Below are 12761 nucleotides of genomic sequence, written 5' to 3'. Positions count from 1 at the left end.
GAGTAATAGGAAAGAATTAGGGGTATCAGTGCCGCTAGAGTTCGCAAATGTGATTTTTGCGTCTAAATAACAGATCATATCTGACTTGGAACTTGACAAAACATGGATTGGCTGATTAGCAGTGGTGGCTCACGGTAACTATACAAATGGGGCTGCGTGGTGTGACGTGGGTTCGGCCTCTTTGGAAGTAAAATAAGCATATTGTCAAGGCAATTATAAAGAAAGACAGAAAGAATACATAATAATGAAAGGGTGACTACTCTGGACAAACATCTGCGCCAGAGCCACGGACACGTAATAAGAGAAGAGATTAAGAAAGTTAGCAACGAAGTGGAGTGAAACTGTCAGTGTAAATAGAAGCATGAAGTCCTGAAGAAAAAAAATTGTGAGCCATTCCACACTGCAACGGTGGCTGCCCAGCGAAGCTGCTTTTCCCACGACACGGACGTGACACATAATTTTCAACAAAGGAAAGAACTCAATTTTGGTCTCCATGGCTGGTCATCGTGACGAAAGGTACGCACACCTAATTTTTCATTCTGATTGCAGCTCTGTATTTAGTATACGCGATGAAAAATAATTTAAGCACTGTTCGCTCCACTCTGCTGGGGGCTTGTAGCAGCTTGCTTACGGGCTATGAGCGAGCGAGGGACGAAGAAACTTTATTAGGAATGCCTGCAACACAATTAGCCTTCCCCTGTAAGGGAGACGTCATCGTCACACGGCCACGATGTCTTCCCGGCGTGTGGCGCCTCTGCCCCTCCTGTGGCCGCACTACTCCCTTTGGTCGACTGCACCTGCCCCTCTTTTGGGGTGGCAGCCTCCCTCCGGTTTCGCTCGGTCGTTGCCTTTCGAGGGCCGCCGAGATCTGCTGGAGGGCCTGAGTTTGGACCTCGTGATCGTAGCACCTCGTTGCGGCCTCGATTTATGGTGGGATGGTTGTCATCGTAGATTCGTGAGGATTCTTGCAACAGTCGCAAAGGAGGTGAGCTACAGTGGCTCTTTCCTTTCGGCACACATAACAGAGGTCAGTCACATAAACACTTGGATACACGTGCCTCATCAGCACCGGGGTAAATAACCACACCGTATGAAGTTGTCGATATAACACCCCTTCCTTACGGGTCAAGCCCGGATGAGGTGGCGGCATAGTCCTTCTCTCCAGTCTGTGCCACTACACAATTTCGTTGTAGAAGGTCACTCTCGCCTTGGTTCCCACCACCCCGATGGGTCGTCTGCAGTAGCAGCGGCATGGTTGGTTAGTCCTCGCGTCGCCGCGTTCGCCATCTCGTTGTGGTTTTCGTTGCCGCTATCCGACTCATCGCTGCCCTTGAGCGCCGGAAAGTATCACGACGCACCTATTCTCACTCGCGAGATCGACCGCAAGCAACACAGGCGCGGCTTCACCACGCACCCTTGCTCTGGCATAATTTCTCACTGCCGTCCTGGAATCACGGAGCACTGTGGTGCACTCGGAGTCGGCGATGGCCAGGGTAATGACCACCTCCTTGGTTCTATGCGCCCCCGAGTCTGCACACTTCCCGCAGTTCTCGTTTCACCGGTCGATGCCCTAACGACTGCTGCGGCGAACGCCTTTCTGTCATCTGGATACTCTGCCGCGCCCACAAACACGGCAGTGCTGTCTTTGGCATGGAGATCGATGAGCGCCTTGGCCCTCGCTGCCCACCGCTCTTTGTGGAACGCAGGGTTCATGTTGCTTGGCACCGAACATATCTGTAGCCGCCTGCTAAATGCGTCTGGTGCAGGAGCTCCTATATTTTCCGGTCCCCCTTCCTTTGGCCCCAGGCATAGGTCACGTAGCACTTGTCTACCGGTTCTTGTTCCCGATGGTCGCGCGACCTGGGTGGTCCTCTGCGCCTCGGCGATGTCTTCCAGGGCGTTTTGCACTCCCAGGGCCTGGAACTTGTCGGTGCTTGTGCAGTCGAGAAGTGCTGCCTTGTACGCCTTGGGTATGAGCGCATTGATCTTATTTAGCCTGCACTACCTCCAGTTGTGGAAAGCAGCAACGTATGCAATGTGGCTTATAGCGAAGTATTCCACTAGCCCGGTGAGGCTTTCTTCCTTCATGCCTGCTGTTCTGTGTGGCACCCTCTTGATGAAGTAAATGGCCGTGCTGACATTGGTCGCGAGATGGTTGGCCGTCTAACCGTTCACTTGTTTGCGCTCAATGAGCATCCCCAGCCCTCGGATTTTCTAGACATCTGGGATCGTGTGACCGCCGCTCGTCTTGGTCTTTAATGTATCTTGCTCTCTCGCAGGTTGGTTGCCTTTCGTCTTCCTAGCTGCTCATTTCGGTGGAATCACCAACAGCTCAGACTTGCTTGGGGAGCAGACAAGCCTAGAGCCGTCCAGCTGCTCCTCGACAGCGTCAACCGCATCTTGCAATGTACTCTCGATGTGTCCGTCGTTTCCTTCTGGGACCCAGAACGTTATGTCGTCGATATAGATGGTGTGTCGGGCCCCCGCGATTCGTGAGAGCCGCTCGGCCGTGCCTATCATTACAAGGTTGAAAAGTAATGGCAAAATGACCGAGCCCTGGGGGGTCCCGACACTGCCGAGCTTCTTCTTTTGGAGCCGCAGGTCACCGGCGATGATCTCGGTGGTCAGCTCCGTCACAAAATCCTTGATGCACGCATATGTTCTCTTGCCCATGTTCAGCCGTCAGACCTGGGCCATGGTCGCAGAGTGTCCCACTTTATCCAAAGCGCTCTGCAGGTCCGAACCCAAGATGGCTCGCTTGTATTTCGTGGTGGTAGTGTCATCGAGGGCTTCATTTTCCAGTTGGAACATGGTGTCCTGACTTCCCAGCTTGTTTCGGAACCCGATGAAGCTGTTTGGGTAAAGCCTCGAATCTTCCAGGTAACTCTGCCACCTGTATAGGAGTATATGCTCCAACGCTGTGCCCACACGGGACGCAAGCGAGATCAGCTGGAGGTTCTCAATGTTTGGTGGCTTGCCCGGCTTGGGAATCAAGATGGTCTTGGCTGTTTCCACTTCCGGGTTAGCGACCCGGCTCGCCAGCAATGTTGAAGCATACCGTGAAGTTCTAGATGGCCGCTTCGCTAAGATTTTTCAGCGCCCTGTTCCTAACGCGGTCGGGACCAGCGGCGCACTTGCTGTTGAGAAATCGCAGGGCAACCCTTACTTCCCATACTTCAATCTCTCGATCTAGCCACTCGTTTGCTGCGCCTTGGTAGTACTTGTCATCGAGGCGTTTCTCCAATTCGTCTCCCCCGTGCTCGGTTAGTGTCCTGTGGGCGATCTTGGCCAGGTTGTGGTGCTGGTGAGACTTGGTCGTGGTCGTATCCAAAAGATGTCTCAGTAACTTGACAGCGTGCACCTGGCCGTCCACTGCATTCCAAAGATAATTCAATTGCTGAGTGCATAGCGCTCTGCTTTAGGACTCAATCTCGCGGTTAAGTTCGGCGACTTTCTTGCGTAGCTTTCTGTTTGTCCGCTGCATCTTCCACATCGACAGCCTGGACTGCTTGGCCACGATGAGGTGGGCCAGGCGGCCGTCGACAATGTGGACTCACTCGTCCGTCTCGTCTTCCTTGGTGGCATCTTCTACCTTGTTTACAATCTCGGTCGACCACTTCTCAATGTCTGTAATTACCTTCTTTTCCTCGGGTAACAACCCTCGACGCGCTCCAATTGGAAAGTATTTTTCCGAAAGATTCTGCCGACTTCTTCGTTGCCACCGAGCGGGACAGCGACTTCCACAATGTATTGATCACTGCCCAACTCGTGCTCCGTTTATCGCCATTAAATGTCCGCCGTAACGCCGCCGTTAGACCAGACGAAATTGAGATCGTGCGATGCGTCTCGGGTGATCGAGTTCCCGATTCTTGTAGGGTATGCTGGGTTAGTGGCTAGATTTACTCGCAGGTCGGTAGCATCTTGCATCAATTCCCTGCACTTTGCCAATGTTATGGCGTAACCGCAGGCTTGATTCGGCGCCTTAAGGTCCCCGCAGATTACCAGCCTGCTGTCGGGCCCCGCGATGTTGCACTCTTTGTGTAACAGTGCTTTGAATTTCTGCTTTTCTCGCGACGGGCTAGTGTACACGCTTATCAGAAAAGTGCTTTCCTTCTGCTTTCTCCCGGTAACCACCTCTACCATGGTGTGCTCAATTGTGCTTGTGTCCAACAACTCGTGCGCGACGTACGTGATTTCTTTTCTCACCAAGGGGCAAACTCCCTTGCCGTTACTGCCGGTCGCCGTCCGGAGGCTTGGCGGGCAGGCTTGGGACCGGTAACCTGAGAGCTTGACCTCTTCAATGAGGGTCTCTTGCAACATTATGATATCTGGCTTTCTTGATACTTGTTCTAAGTGTTACTGAAGTACAGCCTTTTCATCAGCAAAACCATTGCTATTTCAATGCCAGACGGGGAGGCCTTCCACTGTTATTGTGGTTGAGGTGGTTCGTGCGCTACCTATGTTTGCTAAAAGTTATCCATTTGCATCGCCAAATTCTGTACTGTCGTAGCCAATTGCTGGTATGTCTGTTCAATTGCTATTACACGGTCAGCGATTGTCTTGGTGAACGTCGCGCGAATACACTCTTCAAAGCGGTTGAGCCTATTTTCAAGGTTGTCTACCCTATCGCCGAATCTACGCTCTTTGAGACTTTCAATTGCCATTCTCTTGGGCGCCGGACCCGCCGCGGCCGCGTTCTCTGTACCCGGGTTAACCGCTACTTCTGGTTCATCCTCGGTCATTGCCATCTGCTGTGGTGGAGGTGATAAGTGCTGTGCTTGTTGCTGCTGTGGCTAGACGGCCAGCATCCTCTTGATCTCTGCCAATTTTTTGCTGACCTTATTGACTGTCGCCTTTAGTTCAAAGTTCTTCCGCAACGCCTCATTTCCTTCTCAAAGCGCCTTCATCGCCTGACTTTTGTCTTTAAATTTCATTCAGCCACTTTGCAATGTCGGTGACTGCTGCTGCTGTCGCTGCTGCTGTTGCTGCTGCTCTCTTGGCTACCCCCGACTTTACTGCGTCTGCCCAGTCGACTCTGTCTTTGGATTGACATTGGCGGCGGCGGCTCGTGCTTCTGTTTCGGCTTTCGCAGTTCTCCGAGCGCGAGCGTGACTCATGGTGACCAGCTGTTCCGCTCGCTCATCTGACGTCAGCAATGGTGGAAACTCTCTGCGCGCAAGATGTTGCTTTACGCGCTGCTCCGCCATCTTGCGCTCCCACTGCCTTTTGGTTACTACGTAGGGAGTTTTATGTTTGTTGTTCGTTTTATATCGGCCCTTAGGTGTTGTCCCCTACAGAGCTTGTATTTAGGGTTACACTCGTGGCCATCGACAGCGTTGAGGGCCCCACAGTCGAAGCACGCTTTCAAATTCGAGTTAGGACAAACATTTCTTGTGTGGCCTACTTTGCCGCACTGTTTGCAGACTTCGAAATGCTTGCCGTAGAGACTAGACCTTTTTAACACATTGCCGTAACATACATAATTTGGAGCCTTTTGGCCTTCAAAAACTATTATTACGGTAGGCAAATTGCCAATTCCTTACGCCGCTCTGGCTAATGGATTTCTTGAGTTAACAGTGTTGCGGTCAATGACCGCTGGACTATCTTCGATGGGAATGCCTGAAATGATCCCCTTGAAGATACCATATGGTGTCGTTTGGTACGCTCCTACTTCGTGTATCTTGTCCCCGATGCAGATGACTTTAATCTTGGCATAGGACAAAACACGCCTCTTATCGGGTGTACGCACCAAAATTATATTCTGGTGTTGGTTGGGGCAGAAGGTATCCGCCGCACCATCTTCCCTCGAAGCCCTCGCCGCCACCATGATGGCCGACTCAACAATCCCTGTCTGCGTTCTTGCGATGTTTAGGCCTCCCCGTGGTCTCACAATAACTTTGGTGTCTTCTCTTGGCAGCACGTCTGGCATCCTAGCTGCCCTTGTTGTCGATGTGATCACTTTTCTGTTGAAGTGGTCTCTCGGTTTAGGCCTGACCGGCGAGTGGCGCAGCTCTCGCTCACCGGGGCAGTTAGGCGCTGGCTCACTTGCCACCCGCCGATCCCATTGTGGAACTCCTCATGAGAAATCTCTTCCACTTGCACCACGACGCACGTCTGACCGTGGCCAGGACTCGACGTCGTCGGAGGCGTGGCCATCTCCATCTCAGACGCCATGTCGTATGGTTTCGCGCCCGGATCACGCTCAATCCCGGCAGCCGTGGAGCAAGCCTAGGCTAAGGTCACCACCACACCGACGCTGGCGATCATGTTCCAGAAAATGGCGAAATGCCTTACAACGAAAATTGGGTTTTGGGCGATTCATAGCGCCTTCACAAATACACTGGTAACAACGAAACTGCAATTTGAGCCACAAGGCTCTGCCAAATCGGTTATTGAATACGGATGCAAGTGCCAGTGTTCAACTAGAGAATCATGAGCCATTTCATTTATTGCTTGCTTACGGGCGTTATGTGAATTCACATAACGCCCGTAAACGTGAACGTAAACGTACGTAAACGTAAACGTGAAGAATTAAGCAATCCTCCACAATCTCCAAGGCACCAACTGCGGAATCCAAACCTTCCAATACGTACACGATTTTATCAACGATTAGACGGCTACTGGGGTATCGGCAACATCCGAAGCGACAAGTTCGAAATGCCCAACTAAAGAACTTCACAAGGTTCAGTCATTTCACCTTTTTTGTTCTAACTCGCCATGATTAAGCTCACACAGCAACTCGATGACTTCTAAGGTTTAAGTCATGCAATATACGCCGACGATATAACGTTATGGGAAAAAGCGTCCACAACCGGCCAACAGCAAACTACAATCCAAGCGGGAGTCGATTAGCTAGAACAGTACCTCTCAAGATGCGGTTTCCAGAGCACCCCCGAAAGATCAGAGCTACTTATACTCAAGGCAAGGACTCGGGGAAGACCACTAGCCTACGTCGCCCTAGATCCGAACGTCATACTCAATGGAATTGATATCCCTCAAGTTGGCTCCCACAGCGTCCTTGGCTTCACAATACATGAAGACGGCTCTGTTACAGCTACACTTCCGAAGCTTCAGGAGAGCCTAACACAAGTAACCCATCTCACTCGGTATATAACCACCCAAAGAAGACTTAGACAGCAAAAAACCGTCCAATTAATCCAAGCATTCCTTATAAGACGGATCACATATGGTACCCCGTATCTATTCTTCAAGTAAGCTGAAATTGAAAAACTCAACATGGTCATCAGAAAAGCAATCGAGAGCGCACTAGGACTTCCCACTACCACCTCAACCACGACACTCCTCAAACTTGACCTCCATAGCAACTGGGAAGCTATTAGTGAAGCGCACAGAGCCAGCCAGCTTGAACCCCTTAAGCTGACTCAGACACAGCAGTACTTCGCAAACTCGCATACAGGGAAAAATTCACAGCACACTCAGACAAGAAACCTCCATTGCCGCCACTTTTTCGTGACTCTATCTCAGTCGCAGAACACCTGGCAATATGCATGCAACATACCACAAAAACAGAAGACAAAGAAGAGTTAGAGCTTTCAGAAGAAATACTCAAAGAGCCCCAACACTAGATATACGGATGCGGCAAAATACCCATGTAGAAAAGCAATCGCAATTCCCGTGGCCAACAACCAAGGGAAAGACCTTGTCGCTGCCACCATACCGGCCAGAAATCCAGAAACGGTGGAAGAAGTGGCCATCGTACTCGGCATCGCCGCATAGAAACACACAGCAACCATCTTGAGCGGCCCGCAAACGACATGTATAAACCTACGAAAAGGCAGAATTTCTGCCGCAGCAGTGAAGATTATAAAATAAATAACAAGATGCCAGGACTACACGAAGCCTACTTCGCATGGAACTTAGGCGACGAACACCTAGCCGCAAACGGAGCACCACATGCTGTCGCCCAAGAGCATACGAGCCGGGATTTCCTGCCGCACGGTCTCCGGAAACTGACGAGGGAGGAGGACATACCATCAACAACGCCGTAATATTGCAACATTAACTACTGGAAGGAAGACAACATCCTCTACCACATCCAAAACAAAGCAAGGAAGAGGCCACCGCCCTCCGCAGAATAAATGAATACGTATGTCCATGGAATCATCATGCACCGGAGGCACCCCCCCCCCAAATTCTCATAACTATGCCGATATAGTGATATACCAGACACCGTCCAACACATGGTGTTGGTGTGCCCACATCGGGAGAAATACAGTCAAGATTATGCCTCAGAACAGCTACAAGCGATCGAATAAACGTGGGAGGCAATGTTAAAGGCACAGAGCCTGGAAGATCAGCGAAGTCTGGTGGACTGGACCCGGGCTGCGGCATTAGCCACCGGCTTTCTGGACTAAGAGAGCCGCCCACCTAGAAAAAGAAAGAACACTTTCTCGCTCTTTCTCACAATAAACGTTCATTCCTCCTCCTCCTTACGGGGGTAACGGAAAAAGGGGAAATGCAAAGAGGAAAAAATCATGAGCCATGTCACTCTGTGAAGGTGAATGACCAGCGAAACTGTTTATCACACAACACAGAGGTGACACAGAGTTTTGAACATAGGTTTGGACTCGTTTACTGTGATATTTAGATACCTTCACGAGGACGACGGCACCGTCACCCTGGGGAGCCGGATAAAGTTAGCCGCGTGTGACGTTTACACGGGACCGCCACCACGGGAGAGCGAAAAGAAAGGAGAGGAGATCCGCAGCGCTTGGAACTGCTACAAAAAGAGGGCGGTGTGAATGTAGGCATGCCGGACGCTGTTCAGTGTTGTATCTGTAGCTTAATATTTGATACGGGTTGTGTTTGTTTCCAATATATTAAACTTTTTTTGCAAGTTGGTGGAGCGCTTGAAGCCTACTTCACCTCTGACGCTTGCCGGCCTGGTATTGCATGGTGTTCGGGATCGGCCCACGGGTCTTTGGTGTACGGACACCGATCTGCTGGAAACTAGCCATCCAGAGCTTCGCCACAAAAAGACCCCGAGAATATACTATGGCAAGAAAGATATCAGGAGGGAACATTTCCATGGTGGCACGAACGGCAGTGGCTTGCTATTTGATGGACAAGCTGGCTGCCTAATGACAAGCTTAGGCACATATTTGACACACCAGCATCTCTTTGCTGCAGAAAAAGTCTGGAGGGGACACAGCAGATCGTGTTGGAATGCTAAGATGTTCGACCAGACAGAATGGCTGGGAATGTCCATCATTCATAAGCGCTGATGTTTAAAGCTGATCGACCCTCCGAGGTTGCTAAGTGGCTATGTTGTTAGGCTGCTGAACAGAAGGCCACGGGATCGACTCCCCCCATCGCCGATCGCCCCTATCAAACTGCGGCCAGAGTGGCCGCAGCTCGATGGGGGCGAAATGCGAGAACACCCATGTACTTAGATTTAGGTGCACGTAAAAGAGCCCCAGGTGGTGGAAATTTCTGGAGTCCTATACTACGGCGTGCCTCATAATCAGAAAAAGGATTTGCCACGTGGAACCCCATAATTTTTAAGGCTGATGGGAGCACTAGCATGTCGGCAGTCTGGATAACGCGATTAGAGTGTCCATATAAAAAAAATTGCGAAGAGGTGGAGTAGACATTGTTGCATTCATGTCCAAGGCTACGGTATGGACATAGACAGAAATCTAGACTGCAAGGGGTTTAATAAAAGTAACTATATCAAAGTGGTCAATTGGCTATTTATTGGCGCCCACTTTCAAAAAGGACAACATTAAGAAGGCGACGTTAGGGGCCATCAGAATGGTAAGGAGGAGCGCGCGGTTGCAACACCGCTATCCCATAGACTTCGTTATAGAGGGAAGGGAATTGACCTATTTATTCAATGTTTTTTTTTTTCAATCCATATTAAACACTTTTTTAGAGAGGACTATTTCTGCGCAAAAAACCGTTTTTTGCAGCTTTATTAGACCCAGAAACCCAATATCGCTGTACTGACCCGAAATATAGTTGCATTTGCCTGCATCTGTGTTCTACATGACATACTTAAAAGTCACATCACATCGCTTCATAGTAATTTCTACGGCAAATGACACTCATATATGGATCCAATATATTGAGCGACTATTTACCATATTAGTAAATTTTTACCACCGTTTCGACAGCCCTTGCGTCACTGAGTATAACACCATCTGCTCCCCTGGAAGCGTCACGCACTTGAACATAATTCGCAGTCGCCGTTCCCTATCTAAAAGAGCGCATCCTAAATTCTTATGAAGTCCTGCTGTGACCGAAGAAAGGAAGAAGCTATCTCCCGAGGCAGCTCATCGTTGTTCTGCTGTGAAAAGCGTGAAGGGTCACCTGACAAAAAGTAACCGAAGCCCATGACCAGAGCGAGGAACAGAAGCAATGTCTACACTGCAGACGTCAAAGTATGTCCAACCGTCAAGCAGACATCAATGAATAACATTCCAGGAGTAATCATAATGATCATAAAAGTCAACAATATCATTTAGTAGTTCCGGCTTAATTACCGTATCGTTCATATTCAACCGTGTAGAGCCAGAAATTCGAGAAATCGAGCGGGACGCCAGAAATCAACCGGTCGCTTTCAATAAATTAACGAAGTGTCCAAAGCTACGTCAGAACTACAAGCGAGCAATCCAGTCTGTTGCGTTAACGATACGGTGAATTGGTGGATATATTATAAGGAGAACGCTTTTAGGGCAACCACGTCCCGCGAAGCTTCGCGCCACCTTATGAGTACAGTGGAAAAATTGCGTAGAGAGCTGCTTAAAAACCTGCGCAAGCAAGAGAGGGGAGCGTGGTCGGGGGCTTGCTATTCTAGATGTGTATCCTAGAAGTGCCTCTAGATGTCAGAAACATAATGTGCAAAAGTGTGTGAAGTTTCGAGGCAAGGGTAATATGGCAAGTGGAATATCAATTAGGCAACTACTTTGTTTAGTGTATACTGACATTGAAATTTCGCTTGGACAGTTTCAATGTGGAGTGTCCGACGCCTTAGAGAAACAAAAAGTAAAAATCAGCGTTGTCGTTCAGGTAACTCCTTTCTCTGCCACACGCTTCCTCTCAGAGGTAACATTCCGAACCAGAACTTCTTTTTTCAAGTGAGTAATTTTTTTAGCGCATAAGCATTCTAGGGCCGTTTCACTCGGGAACATGCACGTCCCCCTGTCTGCAACGCTTGACAAGGTAGGCTCCATAGAGATACATGGGACCCCGAAGGGCCCCTTGCTTAAGCAGCCCATTGGTGTGTTTCCACACCACGCTACCCGAGCACACGAGAGTTGGAACCTCCCGCATGTAGCCGTGTGTGGCTTAGCCGTGTCCGGTGAAAGGGGGATCCTTGGGGTTGAGCAGGTGCCGGGGGCTCGGACCTTTAAGGCCCCCCAGCGGAGGCCACACCTATTTGGCCTCTGCTTCACATAGACGGCACATCCAGACTGGCCCAACTGGAGGAAATCTGCAGTCGCCTGTCCTGTTCTCCTCTCCAACCTGCGCCTTTGTCTCCCACTTTGAATCATTTCTGTCTTCCCTTCAGATCTTATCACTTTAAAATTTCCTGGCGGCAAGTGTTTACCGTGCGTAGCTAACAACTCTGAGCTACGCCCTATTTGGTTAGAGCCGCGGTATGCAGCTGGCGTAGGCAGGTATAACTTGGAAGCTCCTGCCCCGTCACGTCGTTGGGCTCCGCCGTGGGCGACTGATGCCCTGTTCGAAAAAGGCAATTCTTATGGCTAGTTCGTTTCCTTGAACCGATCACCTCCTAACAAGAAAAGGCATACTGATGTCACTACTAGTTGTTCCTGAAGAACAAAATCAAGTTTCCTAGATTTCATGTGAGGCATAGTGAGCACGAAGAAATTGCTGCATGATGTGTCACTCCTCTCATTGTTACAAGAGCTCTAACCAATCCCATTGTACAAAGTTATAAAATACAAAATTTAGCAAATGGGGACTTTCTTCAGGAATTGTTGTACCTTTCAGGAGTAACAGCCTTTGGGGACATTTCCATAGTTATCAGCCCTCAACGATCACTGTATAGCGTTCTTAGCGTCATTTCTGACAATCACCTGAAATATTTGACCGAAAAAACACTCCTAAACCGATCAAAGGAAAAGAAAATGTTGCAAATGTGTACAGAATAAAAGTCATACGGGAAAAAATGAAATAGAAACAAAGCACTTCGTCCTAACGTTCGCATGCAGCATACTGCCTCACTCTGTGGAGGTAGAGTACACCAAACTGAAACTTGGACCATTTACACCCAACCCGCGACGCTGTCTCAAATGCCAAAGGCACGCCCATGGCTCACAGAACTGCCTGGGCCAAACCACATGAGTTAAATGTACTTGCCATGGCCACCCTTCAGACAAATGCAAAGTTGAAGAGCACCTCTGTATAAACTGCGAGGGCAGTCAACCTGATTACTCGCGTGCCTGCCCAACATGGACAGAAGAAAAAGACATTATCACAGTGAATGTAAAGGGAAATATAAATTTCTGGAAAGGGTGGAAGCGCCTGTCGCTGGTGCAAAACAAAATCAATTCTATTGCACTGCAACAGGGTGCGGCAACACATCGGCCTTCAGAGCCTTCTCAGGCCACACGCAGTGTGGCTGGGCCAGAGCCTCCCGTGCCGTCAGTTGATGCAGCTAGCGTTGCACCATTCCCTCAAAAGCAGGCTGTGCGGACCCCAGGTCAGCCTGCCCCAAGGCCTCTTCCCAATCGGGGAGGCCCAACTTGAACGCACCCATGTGTCCAGCACGG

At 49.8% G+C, this 12761-nt stretch overlaps 1 protein-coding gene across 3 annotated transcripts in view; it reads left to right on the top strand.

The window, feature by feature from the left end:
* The window catches only part of LOC142578084 (uncharacterized), a 151508-nt gene that overhangs the window by 115130 nt on the left and 23617 nt on the right, over nucleotides 1–12761 (top strand). The gene's annotated exons all lie outside the window — the stretch shown is intronic.

The sequence above is a fragment of the Dermacentor variabilis genome, chromosome 4, assembly GCF_050947875.1.
Source record: "Dermacentor variabilis isolate Ectoservices chromosome 4, ASM5094787v1, whole genome shotgun sequence".
Classification (NCBI taxonomy): Eukaryota; Metazoa; Arthropoda; class Arachnida; order Ixodida; family Ixodidae; genus Dermacentor; species Dermacentor variabilis.
Note: the sequence above shows the minus strand (reverse complement) of the source record. Positions and strands in the feature narration are given on the sequence as shown.